At 41.0% G+C, this 17256-nt stretch overlaps 1 protein-coding gene across 16 annotated transcripts in view; it reads left to right on the plus strand.

Annotated features, from left to right (window-relative positions):
• Nucleotides 1-935: 935 nt before the first annotated feature.
• The window catches only part of PTPRD (protein tyrosine phosphatase receptor type D), a 504675-nt gene continuing 488354 nt past the window's right edge, over nucleotides 936-17256 (plus strand). For all 16 annotated transcript variants that reach the window (XM_055302389.1, XM_055302395.1, XM_055302392.1 and 13 more), the window contains exon 1: nucleotides 936-1025. The gene's annotated coding sequence lies outside the window, so the exon portion shown is untranslated. The remainder of the gene's footprint in view (nucleotides 1026-17256) is intronic.

Below are 17256 nucleotides of genomic sequence, written 5' to 3' on the forward strand. Positions count from 1 at the left end.
GAGCAGCTTTTGCAGTCACTTTCCCGAGCTTTCCCATTTAATTTCCCCACCGAGTCCCCTCGCCCGCCGCCGCCGCCGCCGCCGGGGTCACGCCAGGTCCACGGGCCGGGCCGGGCCGGGCCGGGCCGGCCGCCCCCCTCCGGCTCGGACCGCGCTCGGGCCGCTCCCCAGGCTGCGCCGCGCCCCCTCTGCCCCGCGTCGCCTCTTTCCCCGACGGCCTCAGTCCCTGGTTACCTCTCGCGTGCGCTTCACTTTTGGGGGGAAGAAGGGAAGGAGGGGAGGGAGGCGCCGAGGGGGGCAGCCGAGTTGCTATTTGTGGCCAAAGAACCGTCTTTAAAAGCAGCAGCAGCAGCAGCAGCAGCAACCGCAGCAGCAGGAGGGCAGGCGAGAAGCGGAGGGAGGCGAGGAGAGCCGGCCCGACCCGGACCCGCCCGGACCCCGGACCGACCCCGGACCCCGAGCCGCGAGCCGCGAGCCGCGCGAGGAGGAGGAGGAGGAGGAGGAGGAGGAGGAGGAGGAGGAGGGCAGGAGGAGGAGGGAGAGCGGACCCCCGGCGGCGGCAGCCTGCGAGGCGAGCGCGGGGCGAGCAGGAGCAGCGGGAGGAGGAGGAGGAAGCGCCGCGGCAGCCTCCGGCTCAGAAGGGCCAGGAGGACGGCCCGGGAGGAGGAGGAGGAGGAGGAGGAGGAGGAGGCGGAGGCGGAGGCGGAGGAGAAGGGGGTAGGGGTGGAGGGAGGGCGGGGGGACGCGCTCCTCTGGATGCTGGATTTCGGGGTTTTGGACTCACTCGCTGACTCTCCTGCACTTCCTCGAGCCGGCCTGGGCTGGCCGCGCGAGCGCCGGGCGGCGGCGGCGGCGGCCGGGGGGACTCGGGCGGCGGCCGCGGCTCCGCGGGAGTAAGGCGGCCGCGCACCGAAGGCGGCGGGCGGGCGGGCTGCGCGGCCGTGGCGGGGCGCGAAGGCGCCGGGAAAGTGCTGCTGGCGGCGCGGGAGGCGGTGGCGGCAGCTGCCCGGAGCCAGCATGACCAGGTGAGTCCCCGAGTGACCCGGTCCGCCCCGCGTGCGCTGCCCTGCCCTGCCCTGCCCTGCCCTGCGGGCGCCCCGGGCTTGCCCGGCCCCAGCCCCGGCCCCGGCCCCGGCCCCGGCTCCCGCAGCCCGCGCCCCCCACCCCCCACCCACCCCCGGGCCGGAGCTCCCCGCGCCCGCGAGCCCGGCCCCGGCCCCGGCCCCGAGCGCACAGGGGCTCTTCTGAACCTTCTCGGGCGCAGGTCCTCCTCCGAGCGGCTCGCTGGGCGCTGGAAACCTCACACCGAGGACAGTGGCCACCGTAGAGAACGAGGGTGTGTGTGCGACCCCCGCGCTCTCCTCCTGGGGTGGGCAGGGTCCTGGGGAGAGGCAGGAGCTGTGGGGCGACCCGACCCGACCCGACCCGACCCGACCCGACGATGCTGCTGCCCCTGCTCCTCTCCCTGTCTGTCTGTCTGTCTGTCTATCCATCCTCTCTCTTTTTCTTTTAAGAGGCAGTGGTTACTGTTTTAAGGAGGGCTGGTTATGGTGAGGGGGCGAATTCTTTTTCTTTCTTTCCCCTGAACTAGTGGGGGGAAGGAGAAATAGCAGGAATCAAAGTCTACCCGGCTGCCATAGAGGAGGGGGCTTGTTTAGGAGACCTTCCACGGCTGAATCAACGACCCCAGTTCCTAGCTTGTGGGGATCTGCTGTTCTTACTCCTCCCGCGGGGTAAGGAACGCAGAATTGATAAGGAAAAATATAAGTTGTAGGAAACAATCTAAAAAGGAAGCCGCAGCAAACCAAAGGTTCCTTGCTTTTCTATCGATTTATGGTAGCTTTTCTGTAGCCCTGGAGAAAACTTGCATTGTTTATCTAGGAGGTTGATTTTCATTCAGCAGCATTAGCAAATGAAGTCCGTTTTCTTAGGCTTAAAAAGAATCTTGAACGCCCAGTGTGAGCTTGGCTTTCATTAATTGAGTGTTCCAGGATTCTGAATAGGAGTTCAATTCTTCAAAACCCGGGACCATCACATCTACTTGTATTGTTTCCCTCTCGCTTCCCAGCACATGACTTGCCGAATGTCTCTGTTTTCTAAAATTCTTTGAGTGATCCCCCAAGACCAAGCTACAGTTTGCACCTTAAGCACTCGGCAAGATTCCCCGGGAGATCACTCTTCTTGTATTTTCTCTTAAAGTTTTATTCTTTCAATTTTCTTTTAGATGCCTATAGACACAGTGGCAGTGACTTACCAGAGCTTACTTTAGCACACTCATGTTGAGCCTCCCAGAGACTAGTGACTGCTTGTGGCTGGAGAGATAGATTTGCTGTTGGACTTCCAGAGCTTACAGACTTGGACCGTTCCCCTTGATGCGTTCTGTAATAACACACATATGGGGAGTTAGACCAACCATTGATACTTTTGACTATTTTGGCTATTGTCTGTTTGAAAGTGTGCACACCCACTACTCAACTTGAGTGAAACCAAGGTGGTGTGCCAAGACTTGAGATATTCTGATTTAAAAGAATATTTAGATGATACCCACCGAAAGATTATGTTATATTGCTAATATGATGATATCCAGGACAATACTTGGCAGATATTATACTTATTTTGAAAGCATATTCTGTTATGCGCCACGAATAGATATTATTTTATTGACTTAGCAAAGAGAATACATTTCCAATGCTAGATGTCCGAATTCTTGAAATAGACACCCTAAATGGACATAGGAAGAAAATTTCTCTGCCTCCCACCTCCCATAATTATGTACTGTACTTTGCTTTTCAATGGAGCTAGCAATTCTGTGACAGATTTTTAAAATTCACCCTCATGCTATCAGCTATTATTGTACTTTCAAAGTGTGAAATTGACAAGCTGGTCAGTTTCTTGAATTCAGCTGTCAGATTGTGTCCAGTTAAAAATTGCTAAAAGCTGTAAATGTGCCTGCCTGGAATTTTCTTTTGTAAAGGAAAGACAGCAAGAGGATGAGGATTAAGGGGTGTTATTAATTGTACATCGTTTAAAATAGATGCACTCCAATGTGCGTTTTGTCACAGACTGTTGTTGGGAAATCTGTGTCGATTTCTATAATTTCAAAAGTGGCCTTCAGTTTGCATCAATATTTCATTTGAAATAGTGAGCACTTTACTCAGAAATTATCTGTTCTTAAAGCCCTCCGTACAATAAGTGTAATAGGAATAAAATTCAAAGGGGAAAATTATCTCTCAAATATATTTTAATATATTTGAGTAATATGTCACTTTCGTAATGACATTAAAGAGTGAATGTTAACTATTTTATTGTGGAGGTTATGTAACACAAATTCTTCCTGGACCAGTGCAGGGGTAGTTACCAAAGTAATGAAATGTGATGATATACTTTAATATATATGTATTTTGGTAGATAACCATGAAAGTAAAACTGATTAAAGCATTAAATGCAATGATTTGGTTTGCCTTTTAAGAATGACATTTACGTAAAGCCAGAATATCTCCCAAGTGGAGAACTGAGAATTGGAATCCCCTCATCTGCTGCTGTTCGCTGAGCCACTAGGGGCCTGTATTACTGTTCTTATATCCAGGAGATACCCTTGGGTGGCAGATGCAAACCCTTCCTAGAGAGACATTAAAAAAAAAAAAAAAAAAAGAAGGAAAGAAAGAAAAGTAGGCAGGCCCCTAAGTTTTTGTTTTGTTTTTAACCTATTAACTCATGTTCTAATGTTAGCCATAATCATTGATTGAAGAGTTTTTCAAGAACATTATTCACAGAGCTTCTCTGAAACTATGGTGGTGTAAAGTTGTTTTTTTCATATAAAATGTGAAACAGAAGAAGTATTTGTGCAAATTCATATGTGATCCCAGTGTATGTCAAGGATAAACAAGTAGGAACGTTAATACATTTTTTTATTGGACTGATAAGGATGTTATTTGCATAGCGTAGGGTTAAAAGATAAATGAAGCAGCATTACTTTAAGGAAAGTGTAGTCATAGATTGATGGTGTGATTAAACTCGCTTTGTAGGTGCTGTGCAAGTTAGTATGGAAGGAGAGTCTGAGGCTGTGAGTCCAGTTTAGTCAGCACTTGAGGGTCCTGGACTGAAGATTCTCTATACATTTTTAAGTGTCAGTTTCACAAATTTGGAATCGACCAGCCGTGGCAATCTTGATAGACATTAGGCAATAAGGTCAAGTATACTTACACTGTTCTTTTGTTGATTTTCACTTTTTCAAACTGACAAGGGTGACTGTTGGTAAAACAGCACTCTACCAGTATTTGCATATTGGATTTCCTTCAGACCAAGCTTGATTTATCAAGCCATTAAACAATTCTATTTTTAAAAAGATTCTATGGGTAAATAAGAAATCATTAACACAATCACATATGAAAAGTGCCATTTCAGGCAGGATCATTTCTCAAGGTGATTTTGCTTTAAAACTACCCTCCTTCCATTTCAGCCGTGTATTTGTGGGTAGTCTGAGAGTTGAGGTATGTGTGTGCTCCAACTTGTAATCCTGAGAGCCTGGTACTCTCAGAGTCACATCTTTAAATCTATGCACTTTACCTTTGCTCATGGGTACTCTTCTCATTCCCCCCAAAGTTTCTGGTTATCTCACAAATGAACTTTACCTTTGACATAGTGTGCCCAACTTAGTGGCCACAAAATACACCTTTAGGATTAGTATTACAAGATATATGAAGTGCTAAATATACAGATGTAAGTATTCAGTTTTCCAGAGTACTCAAAGAATGTATTGTGTGTGTGTGTGTGTGTGTGTTTCTCTCTATTTCCTTAAAGAGACAGGAGTTTTGGTTGAAAAGTTTAGTGTGAGAAAATAAGGTATATTTTAAGCCAGGCCTATCTGGGTGCCTTATTGCCTTATGGAGTTATTTACCTTTTCTTTATACTGTTTGGTTTCTTTGAAAAATTCTTTTTGAAAAGCTACTTACTTGTGATGTCACAAGGGCAACTTGCAGCCTGAAGCAAAGTCAATGTTTAAAAACATTTCTTTTTATATTATTAATGATTTGCCAAGAAATAGCAAAGAGAGTTTTTCTCTGTGTGCGCCATAAGATTGAGGAATCCCGTATTTAACACATCAACTAAGAAATCTGATAACGTGGAAGAAGATTGTTTAGAAGGGATTTGTCAGTGAATTTTATTCCAACAAACATCACTTGTTTAAGCTTCTGTAATTTCATAGCACAGTGAAATTTCCAACAAAGGATTGGTTTATTTAGGGATATGTTTTTCTATATGGATAATCTCATTTGCTTCTAATTAGTAGCTGATAACATTTTTAAAATTTCATGCTTGGCTTGCATTTGTTTTGACAATTGAAGTGTCTAACTCCCCCACCCCCCATTTTTTAAATGTGTTTCAGCTCTTCACAATTAAGCCCTTAGAAAAGATAGCTGAAAGAATATATGGCTTGTGCTTCTTGATTGTTCATTATATGAAATTATAGCCTTAGATATAAAAGTTCAGCATTTTCTTTGCGTCATAAGTCTTGGGAAGGTCAAAGAGCAAATGCTTATATGTTACAACAGTCTCTGACCTAATGCAACCTAAATAACAAAGTCATGACAATGGTGCTAGACTGAAGCACTAGTGAAATAGAATTCTTTAAAAAAGTATGCCACAAAATTACATAGAAGTCCTCTGCCCTTCGTTTCCCCGTTAATAAATTCCCCATTTGCTTTCATGTAATCAAATTGGTATTTTCTTCTCTTAACATTTTATTCATCAAATATTTTTAAGACTTAGACGTTGAAGTAACTTAAGTATTATATCCACATATACTGCCATATTCCTAACACAATGTGTTGGGGGGTAGGGGGGAAATGGCTAAAATCATGCCTGTTATGTCCTCCTGCCTTCTCCCTCTCCAGGGAATCCATTCAGTATCTTTCTGTTCATTATTTTCTATTTGATGCTCTGATATATCTAATTGGATCATATCAATACTTGCCCGTTTGTCTATAGCTTTTTAAAAATTACATAGAAATAGAGCAAAACTGAACTTTGTATTTACTTTTCAACCTTTACTGTCCCTCAAATCAAATCCCTTTGTGTCAGATAAGGAAATTAATGAAAGAACTGGCAATTTGGAAAGCTAAGACCACTGACTTTGTCCGTAAGCCAGCAGCTCAGGTGTGCCATCAGACCAGTAATATTGAGACAACTTAGATGATCCTTACTCCCCACCTGAAGCAAGCAGGCTCTGCTTTCCTTTGCAAACGACTGCTCTTAGGTGGCAGGCTCTTCTTCGGCTCCTTCAGAATATATGACAAAATACGAAAGCAAAAGCGGCCATCTGAGGCTAGGCTTTCTCTAAATTCTTTGGATTTTCACTGACCAGAAACCTCGTTTAACTTTGATACTTAGATAACAATATCAGGAGCATTGTGACCTTCACCACATTGCTATTTACTGGATTTAAGCTCTGTAACTCTTGTCAGTTTCATGAAATTGATTGGATTTATAAATTCTTAATTGTCTTTTTTTTTAACAGCCTCCAGGCTCTATTTCTTAATGTAGCACTAGCTAACTAAGTTGAGATTGTGAATTCCATTTAGAAAACAGCACTTCTCAGTATTGTTTTGGGATTAGGAGATACTGTACTTTCAAATATATAAAATGATCATCTGTAATCATTGGGTCGCAAGTAATAAGAGCCTTCTCTTTTAAGCTTCAGTAAATCAACTCCTTTTATTAACAAAAAATTTTGTATTAGTACTGATTTTATAAATAATTGAAAACTCGTTCTTGTTAAATCTTATTTAATCCTGCTAGTTTATAGTGTATACAAAGGTAATGCTAAAGACTGTAAAATCTCGACCTACTTCCTTCCTTCTTTGCTCCCTCCCTCTCTTCCTTTTCTTCTCCTTCTTTTGCTGCAGTGAAAAGAATATAAATTTGATACAAGAAGAACAGAATTCATACATTCGTCTTGTCACTTACTACCTGTGGAATCTTGGGGGAAGTTACATAACATTTCAGTGTCTCAGTTTCACCATCTGCAAAGTGGAGAAAATAGCCATAGATGTAATGAAGCCCCGATTAGATAAGAAGAATTTGTCTTATTTTTCATTTAAAAAACATCCTGGTTATAAGAGTTATGTAAGAAACATGTTATATTCATTAATACTAGTTTCTGTGATAGGATTCTGCTATTTTTAGCTATCTGCTATAAATTATTGCTAGCTGACCTAAAAATTAGGTGTGTTGGACGTGGATGTTTTGTGTCTGTTATTCAATTTGCACTCTGTTGTGCAATGCTGTGATTACTACAGATGCTGGAACTACGGTTTCTTTTCAATAATTCTTTACAGCATGTTTATTGAAATCTGTATACATCAGTATGTCATGGGACAGAAAGCATTTAAAGCAAAAACTAGCAATGATTTTACCTAAAATATGCAAAGAGAGCATTTTACTTGAAAGTCAAAAATATATTAATGGAGTCTTAATGATATTTGACGTGGAGCTGTAGTCTGGGGGAAGAAATGTTTAGAAAAGCGTTTAATTACAATACTGAACCAAAAGAATTGCCTTTTTCTTTCTTTACTGGTAGTGCATCTTAGAAAGCTCCTTAGCTCTTTGCCCAGTGCAGCTGTCCTTCCCTGAAAGATCAGGTTTCAAGAGCAATGATGGATGGTGGGTGCCTGTAGCCAGTTGTGGGGTTTGTTCTGAGGTCAAATGTATTGATGGAGGATAGGAATTTACTGCCTTCTGTCTCTCCCTAAGATCTGCCAGTACAGTTTCACAGAGAAAAAATTAGACTAGACACATCAAGTGCCAATCCGGTGTCCCACTATAGGTCAAAGAGACATTTGTTTTCAGTGGTTAAAATAATTTTTTCTTCCATTCCCCCTTCCTCATGTTCTGTCCCAACTGAAGGGACTTACTGAGAGTGTGCACTAATGCTTTCTTACTGCACAAGTAGGTGCTGGCCTCTGTAAAAACAATTCAAACTACTTGTAGTAGTAACTTAACTGAAATATTATTAAAGAATTTTAAGTGAGAAAAAAATATGTGTACCCCTTTTGATGTTTCTGGTTGAAATAGTTAAGTGTGTTTTTGAGGTACATGGTTTTATATCTTATTTTAAATGGATCTAGCCAAGATTATTTGGCTATTTGGGAATAATAGTAGTCTATTGGAAACGACTTAAATATTCTGAATCCACTTAATGGCCAAGAAATAATTTTCCTTTTTTTTTTCTGGCAGGGGCAGGGATGAGAAGGAATTGTAATGTTTTTAGAGGACTATATTTTGGGGAACATCTTCCATTGGAAATATCCCATGGGTGGTAGTAGTTCTCTCTAAGTTCTTTCTTTGGCGCTTTTTTCATCAACATTGTTTTCTCTTTATCTGATGTTTTGGCTCCTATGTCTCCATCTTCACCCTAAACTCTTTTTTTTTTTTTCATTTGACCTATGGCCCTCTTCAGGCCACCTTTTATCCAGTCTCCTGTGATGTTCCTATCCACCTCTCCCAGAAGCAATAATTTTACGCATAGGTGACCTTCAAAATAAATTTCCTAACTTCTCAGTGGAGTTCCAGACCTGATTTCCTATCTGCCTGTTAGATGGTTGAGAAATAGAAGGCTCTCCTGCATCCCAAACTCTGCATTTTATAACCTAAAATATTTTCTTCCATCCATACTCAGTTCAGCTTTTTTTTCTTGGTACCCCATCATCTGATTTATCCCTGCCCTAGTGACTTGGGCGTCACCCTTCCTTTTATTCCTATCCCCATTCAATTTTGCGGGTGTGATTCCTGTCATCTCCTCTAACCCTATCACTCTCTTTCCACCACTCCCTTTCCTGTGTTGTTGACATGCTCAGGACATCATTCATAGCTTCCTAGGCGGTCTCTGTGTTCTCATGCTTCTCTCAGAGCTCTTCCTGAAAACTTTTGCTCTCTGGAACACCAGCCTTCCGAAGTCTGCACACTCGAGTGCTGAGTCCTAGCACAGCGAGCCAGGCACTTTGCAGGTGAGCCCTCACCTGTGCTGCGGGCAGCCTCCCTCACAGGACTCCAGGTGCTCATGCTCATGCAGGTGCTCATCCTCCTGCAGCGTGCAGAGTCCCTGCCATCTGGGAGAAGACTGTTCCCGGCACCTCGGGTTCTGACAGCACTGTCTCTGGAATCCTCTTTCTCTACCAGCTGTCCTAACTTGCATCCCTTGAAATCCTTCTAATTATTCTCTCATTTTCTAGTTCTCAGCTCAAGTACTCTGCCCTTTTCTTTGAGTTTAGTTTGAGTTGAATTTAATTGAAATCATGAATGTGGAGAATAATAGTTCATTTGAAACCCCTTATGATGCTCAGGACTCTGAAATAGGTGAAAACCAAGTTTCTTTAATTTTTGTGATACTGGAAGTACAGTAGCTGTGGTCTGTGTCAATGCAGAGGAGTGATGGTTGCTAGAATTTGGAGTACTTACTAGGTGCTGGACATTCAGCATAGCACTTTTTCTTCAGTACCACATTTAATCTCTAAAGTAACTGTGTCTGAGTTCAATGCTTTTATTATCACCAGTTTATTTCAGAGGAAACGGATTCATCAAGGGGTTGAGTGACTTGCCCAAGGTTGCATAGCTAGAAATAGTAAAGAAGGAACTTAAAGCTGAGGTTTTAAGTCAAGCAATATTACAATCTCAAGTATCATCCACTCTAGTCTTAACCCTCAGTATATGCTTGTGTCTGATGGGATTTTTAAGCATTTATTTCACGTATACTAGGCAAGTAAAACCAATATGGTGCTTTCTTGACCCAAATTCAGGAAGAATCTTAGGCATTATGTAGGTTGTCCCTCCATCATTTATGATGAGCCTCGTCTGCTCCTTTCTCTGATTGGGCCTGGAGGCATTCCCTTCCAACTCCGAAATTATTTGCTTTTCAGGCCAGTGACACAACTGCCTGAGCTCTGGAACAGAAGTGCCTAAACAAAATATTTCTACCAAGAATAGTTTTTAAAAACCACAAAGGCTGGCATTTTCATAACTGCCCAGCAGGTAAGGAAACAAAACATTTTTAGATAGACAAATATGGATCCAGCAGGATTATCTGAAGAGCAGTCTCCCATCAAAGGAATGAAATTATGCCAAGTGACTGATATATATATATATATATATATATATATATATATATATATATATATGCATTCTATTTATTGGCAGCCTGCCCTACACAGTTGTATCTGGTAATTTTTGTCAATTATAATGTCTCTTTAGAACATAAAGACTCCTAACTCTGGGAAATGAACTAGGGGTGGTGGAGGGGGAGGAGGGCGGGGGGTGGGGGTGAATGGGTGATGGGCACTGAGGGGGACACTTGACGGGATGAGCACTGGGTGTTATTCTGTATGTTGGTAAATCGAACACCAATAAAAATTAATTTATTAAAAAATTATAATGTCTCTTCTAAAATACTCTATTTTCACTGCTTACCAGTTAATTTCATTATCAATAAGGGATGATTTGATAAGTTTTTCTCCATTTAATCTGTTTTATGAAGGTTTAGCTTTTTTCTTTTCTCGTGAGGCTTAGGAGGTCTATTTCTGATTAATTATGATTTTATAAATAATACAATATAGGATTTACATTTGTTTGATGATTTGAAAAAATTATTTTTTTCTCTGGCAACAAGGCACCCTGAAGTTTTAAGTCAGACATGGTACATAAAATAAAGCTACATAGAAAATGCTCTGGTATCTTATGGGTCTTACAGAATGTCAACAGTTAAAGCCTTCTTTACCCAGGCTTCTAAAGTGCTTCTTGCAATCATACACTATCTGGCTTAGCCATGTTTTCCTGTGAGTTAATTTATAAGTACAACCTCCGAGAAGCCTGGAAAAGGAGATCCTACCTTCTTTGGCTAATGTGTAGTGAAGGTTCTTCCTCAGCTACTATCTTAATAGATGTATTTTGATGATAACAGTTATAAATTAAGAATGACAAGTTCAGTAAATGTCCTTAGGAATATTCAGGCATTACCTAAGAAATGATTTCCTAAATGCATTTGAGTCTGATTTTACTATTGTCTTGACTCAGCTTGATCTGATTTAGTTTTAATGAAAAAGTTAGGAAATACATAATTTAAATTGTGATTTAAAATTTGTCACTTAAAATCTGTTTTATCTAAAGGATTTGTTATCCCAAGTATACCAAAATTAATATTAACTTCCTTTCAACCAAATCTGTTGGCAAGGTCCCCATCACCTTTTGCCTGTTTTGCAGCCTCTCCGTGCTTAGTTGGGAACATACTATAGTTACTTTTCTGTTCTGCAGCCAGTTTGGTCTTTAAGAAACTCATATTTGAACAAGTCATCTCTCTCCTCCAAATATTCCTGTGGTCCCACATTTCCTTGAAATATGCAGCAAAAGACACTTTGATATCTTTCCCTCTGCCTTGTCTCTTGCCACCTCGCTATTCTTATGTTCATTTTATGTGTTCCCTTTGTCCCACCCTCAATGCGTGTACATTCCAGCCACACAAAAGTATTTGCTATTTCCCAGATGCACTACTCTGACTCTTCCATCTGTTATTTTGAGCATGTCTTTTCTCTTCCATGTGTAAAGTCCCTTCTCCTTCTATTTTTGTCCAAGTCATCTCTTCCTTTAGGTCTTATCTTAGCTGATAACTCTTCCAGGAAGACATCCCCTTCTCCCAAGACTGAATACGCTTTATGCACTGAACAAGCACTGAATAAATTAGACACATAACGTATATCATAATGCACTGCAATTGCTTATATATGGGCTGACTGATTACAAATTCTTTGAAGCTAAAACCCATGTCTTGTTCCTAGCAGTATCTCTAGCACCTAGCCCATGGCCTTGCTCAGTGTAGTCATAATTGACACATTGTTGTGAAGTATTACATGAACAAATCAAGTGTGTGCAGAGAAATAAGAGATGGATTAGTTCGTGGCCCAAATCTTATAATCCATATGTTTAATATTTAATCCTGCAATTTACGATTATATTATCAATTACTCCTTAGAAGTTCATTTTTATTTTACGTGAGCTAAATTCCACTTACCTAGTTCTCTACCAAGCCATGACAAAGCCAAATCTGAGTATACTGTGTGTATCTACTCATATGTCACTAGACAAGACAAATCTGCCTTTACATCTGGCTGGGGTAGGAATTCCCAGATGCACTTAATTCTGACACATGGTCATTATTGAACCAAAAGCCATTGCCTGGCATGATTATAGCTTGTATTTGTTTTCATTTTAAAGGGCCTCATCCAGGCTGCCAAATGTACAACAGGTGCCTTAGTTTTATACTTGCCAATCTGTTGTTATTCAAATGACCGCCCTAACAGAGACTAATGGTATCTAATAAAATTGATCTCAGTTCTGGCAAGCGACGCTCACAAGAGCAAAAGTGGTAGAAACTGCAGTGTGGAGATATGCTGATGGTGAATGTACCTGGTGAAGCATACATTTTTTTAGGCGGCGACATATGTCTCACATATAGGCCCCTTGATTATGTGGAGCTGTGGAAATTTTCCACATCCCTGTGTTACTTAAAAACAAGGATTTGTAACACCTAATCTTATTTTAGATGGACGTGCTGGGTGGCATGTGGACAGGACTGGCTGTGCCAGCTTATCAGTGAATGGCTATGCCACTTCTGTAAGGCGCACTCAGATAATCTTTTCATGCCAAACATCTGTAAGTATGATGGGTTTTACTTCTTGTTACCAGAAATTTGCCTCACTGATTCATAGTGTTTGTAAAGACTTGACTATTAACAGAGTTAACCAGAAGAGGAATGTGTTGGTTTGCAAGTAGGAGCTCATGTTTGGACATTTTCATTCAGAGAGTGTGTATGATTTCTTGGGTTTTTCTCATGTTTTATAAGAAGCTGGCCAGTGGAAACCTTTACCACCAAAAGAGATAACCTTTTGACAATTGGCCATCAAAAGTTAAAAGTGTTACGTATTGGCAAATACTAGAACCGTTTCTCACAAGGATATAGAATTGCATGTGTTTTTTGTTGTTGTTGTTCCTGCAAGGATTTTAGAGACCTCATTTTACTACTCACCTGTTCTCCCATTTATGAATTCATTCTTTAAAGTGCCACACATTAAACTCCACTAAATGCAAGATACTGTGGGGATATACAGAGGAGGAAAACAGGCCAAGTACAATTTGCACTGACAAATAGACTTCTAAATTCTTAAGATTTTGAGAAATGGGTGCTACATAAAGTCTGTTTCCTATTGGAGGGCTTTGTGTTGTCATGTGGAAAAAAGCTACTCAAATTCCATCATGATGGTGGAACTTACAGACTTACTAAATAGCAATAATAACCACTACTAGGCTAGGAGAGAGTGAGTAGAGCCTTAGCTACCTAGCCACACGTCACTTAGCTCCACAGTTAATTGAGCTCATCTAATTTCCTGTGACCTAGCATATAGAATAGTTCTTAGGTTAGGATTTGGCTATTATTGGACCATCTTTTTGTATTATTTATACCCATCCTTACTTGGAAAAGGATTTGCGGCAGCTATTAAATCATATGCTTCATTATCCTTAATAAATCACCTTTGTAGAGCAGACAATGGATTATTGTACAGATGGTTAGTTTCTATGAGAAATTTTTAAAAATGTGCATCTTCTTAGCCTCATTCTGACTATATTTTATTTCAAAGCATTTTTAAAATGATAGAACCCTTAATGGGGTATGCCAAACTAGCCACTTTGTGATTATTGTTCATACTGAAAAATACACACACACACACATGCACACATATATAAAATAATTAAAAATAACAAATACGATTAACAGTGTTTAACAAATGTGCTTAAAAGGCCTGTTACCATTTCTGATTGTGTAAAATGTTCAAAATAGCCTTCATTATTAGAAGAAAAGATGCACAGTGATGTAGGAGGATAATTTTTCAGTAGTAATATTTTTTTTGCAATTAGAATCGAGAAAAATAATGAAGGTAGGTAAAAGCTTGTATCTATAAGCCTGTGTGAACAGAGTATTACTTTTAGGTAAAGGGGAAACAAATGATCTTTTAGTATTTTAAGCATAAGGCTTTTCTTTTTTTGCTTATTTAGGTACCAGAGTGACAAGCTACACAGTTTTTTCACATTTCCATATGAGAACAAAACACATTTCTGCCTGTAAAATAAGCCACATCAGCCTCTTTGTCATAGGGATAACCATTTCCCTGAGAGCTGATGGGAAATTTCCCAAAGGTGCTAGAAAGGCCATTAGATTAAATTCCATGTTGTTTTGCTGAGGAAACTAAGACCCCAAGAATTGAAGACTTCACTGTCCCAGCTAGCCCATCAACCTTGGTCTCCTGATCTATAAGCCATTTTTTTCTTTAGTCAACGCTGTTCTTGTTATGCTGCAAGAAATGGGGTCCTGGCCAATTCATTGCTGGTTCTGAGTCAGAGGAAGGTTCTACACCAGGCGGTATCCACTTTGGTGAGGAATCTACTGCCTTTTCTCATCAAAATTTAAGGGAGGGGCACCTAGGTGGCTCACTCTGTTGAACATCCGACTCTTGATTTCGAATCAAGTTATGATCTCAGGGTTCTGGGATCGAGCCCTGTGTGGGGCTCCACACTCATCGGCAAGTTGGCTTGAGATTCTCTCTCCCTCTGCCCCTCCCCTACTCAAATATCCCCTCTTTCTCTCTCAAAATGAATGGTAAATCTTTAAAAAAAAATTCAAAGGAAAGAAAAGGACATAGATATTCTTTATCATATATTATATATATATATATATCACCTGTGTATATGTATATACCCACATGTACATACATATCTCCATAAGATGCCAAGTCTCCTTATTTCTTAATTAAAATTAAATATAATTATAAACTTAGTTGTGCTAGCTGTACTTTAAGTTGGTCAGTATCTCCATGTAGTTGGGTGTCATAGAACAGCAGAGACATTGGACATTTCCATTGTTGCACGAAGCTGTGTTGGGCAGCGCCAGTCTCCCTGATCAGTCTGTAACGTCGCGTGGTATTTGTAAGGTTTCATATATATGCAATAAAATAAAGCTAGACCATTTACGTACTGACAACACCCATTGATCTTGGTAGGAAAGAATGTACCTGCCAGATGTAAGCGAAAGATACTGTGTCTTAGAAATACACCCTCGAGGAAAGAGAGTCGATAGCTGAATCTGTGCTGCTTGTCTCACGGCAAATATGCACACTCTCTCTCTTGCACCTGCGGGATGTAGAGGGGCACACTTGTCTTGAAGTCAAGGAAGGAAGCAAATTGAGGACTGTCAGTTCCTCCACGTCTCCTCTTATTTCGTTAGCAGTCTTTTCTGTTATTTCCCAAGAGATTTTTGTGTGTATTTCAGCCATTCTCACTGCGGAGATACATGAGAAGGGTGAGGTCGCGGCAGGACGGCTGAACGAAGGTCCTCAGTAGTATGGGCGTGCGCTTTGGCATCCACACAGGATGCTGTGACCGTGAGTGAGGATGTTCTTAATGGGATAGCAGGTGTAGACCAGGCCTCTCTAAGCCAACTGGATACTTCTGATGTCTTAAAGCCCCATATGCAGAGCAGAATGTGTGTGTCTTTGTTAGGATGCCTGGCACAGGCAGGAGAGAGGCCTCAAGGAGATCCTGGGTATTTCCTAGCCTCCTCTTAGCATTTGTCTTACTGTCCTTTTGCTCTATAATACTCTTGAATTTTGTCAGGGATCAAGCCAATCCAGTGTCACCTGTAGTTAATGCTGACAAGCGTGTATCAGAAAACCTGTAAGAAGTCATTGAAGGAAATATGGGGCAGATGGGGACCTCCAGAGTCTTCCCTGACAATCCAGGGGGGATGAGAGGCAGAGTGGTGCAGACAATTCTAAGCCTATACTTCAGCCCCCACCGCACCCTCTCCCACCCTCTCCCAGACCCACAGAAGGGTTAAAGGATCAGTTTAATGTTTTTATAGAGCCATAATAGAATAGTTAGGTGAAGGGGAGGGATAAAAGCTGAACTACTTTATAACAATTCCTGGAAACATAGCCTTTCTCTCAACCAGCCTCTCTTTTGGTCACAGAACCTGAGATAATTGTTCCCAAATGCCTTTCTCTTTTCCTTTCACATCTTAAGTCTCTATCACCTCCCACAGGGAGCACCACAGGTTCTGATATTTTTAGTTGCAGCCTTTGCATTTTGCAGGTAGAATTTTTTTTTTCACATTGTTACTATAGTTATAGAAAGAAGTTGCTTTGTTTTAAATATACTTTAGAAAATAGGTAGCAAGAGCCAGGGATAGTTTTTTGTTTGTTTTAATCAGCTTTGGGACTCTTTGTCCTATCTACCTCCAGTTACATAATCAAAATCAGCGAAAACAGGTTTCTGAGGGATAAGTATCTTTAAAAGCAGTTGTTTAGAAATACAATCTATTGGTATATTAAACAGTACTTGTAGCTTTAAAAGAAGATGCAAAGGTCTCTGTTAGGGGTAGAGGATGGTATGTACGTGATGCTGAGCGTGTTTGCTATACAATAAATTGGTGTTTGCTTAGGACCATGAACTGTGTCTCCCACCCCTTTCTCAGAAAATTTCTCAATAAAGTAATAAAGGTTATTTCCATTTCTGTTATAACATATTTACTTATTTATTTACTGAGAGGATTCATGGCAGGGATGGGAGTGCTTATGCTTCATGACATTTTCAGCCCCCTGTAACAAAGTGGAAAAGTAGAAGGTCTGCTTTGAGCCAATTAATCTACTTGAGTCTGAGGACACTCACCTCTTACAAAGTCTCATTTTTCAAGTCTTGGCTTTTTATTGTGATTATAAGTACCGTCTCTATCAGTAACCAAGGTGAAAATCAGGTTCCTCTTGTAATTAAAGATCTAAATCTTGATGGTTGTAGAAATATTATGATAGAGCAGAAGCTATATAAAACAGCTACACATTTTCACCCCAGAAGGACTTAATGGTCCATCTTTCAACCCACCAAACTGCAGTCACAGCTTATAGTGCTATAGGTAAGAACACAGAACTTGAATTTGTCACTGTAGAAAGGATACTGAGAACTCTCAGGTGAGGTGACATGGTGATAGAAATCTCTTGTACATATCGTTATATGCATTGTAGAATATGCAGTATTAGATCCATAATGATACTATACTTAATTGATATAATTGGTGCTAAAGGGTTGCTAAATCCATTAAATGGGGCAATTAATCATTTTCTATCATTTAATTTTCTGAAAAAAAATCAAGGATGGGCATGATTAGTT

The sequence above is a fragment of the Nyctereutes procyonoides genome, unplaced genomic scaffold (genome assembly GCF_905146905.1).
Source record: "Nyctereutes procyonoides isolate TBG_1078 unplaced genomic scaffold, NYPRO_anot_genome, whole genome shotgun sequence".
NCBI classification, from domain to species: domain Eukaryota; kingdom Metazoa; phylum Chordata; class Mammalia; order Carnivora; family Canidae; genus Nyctereutes; species Nyctereutes procyonoides.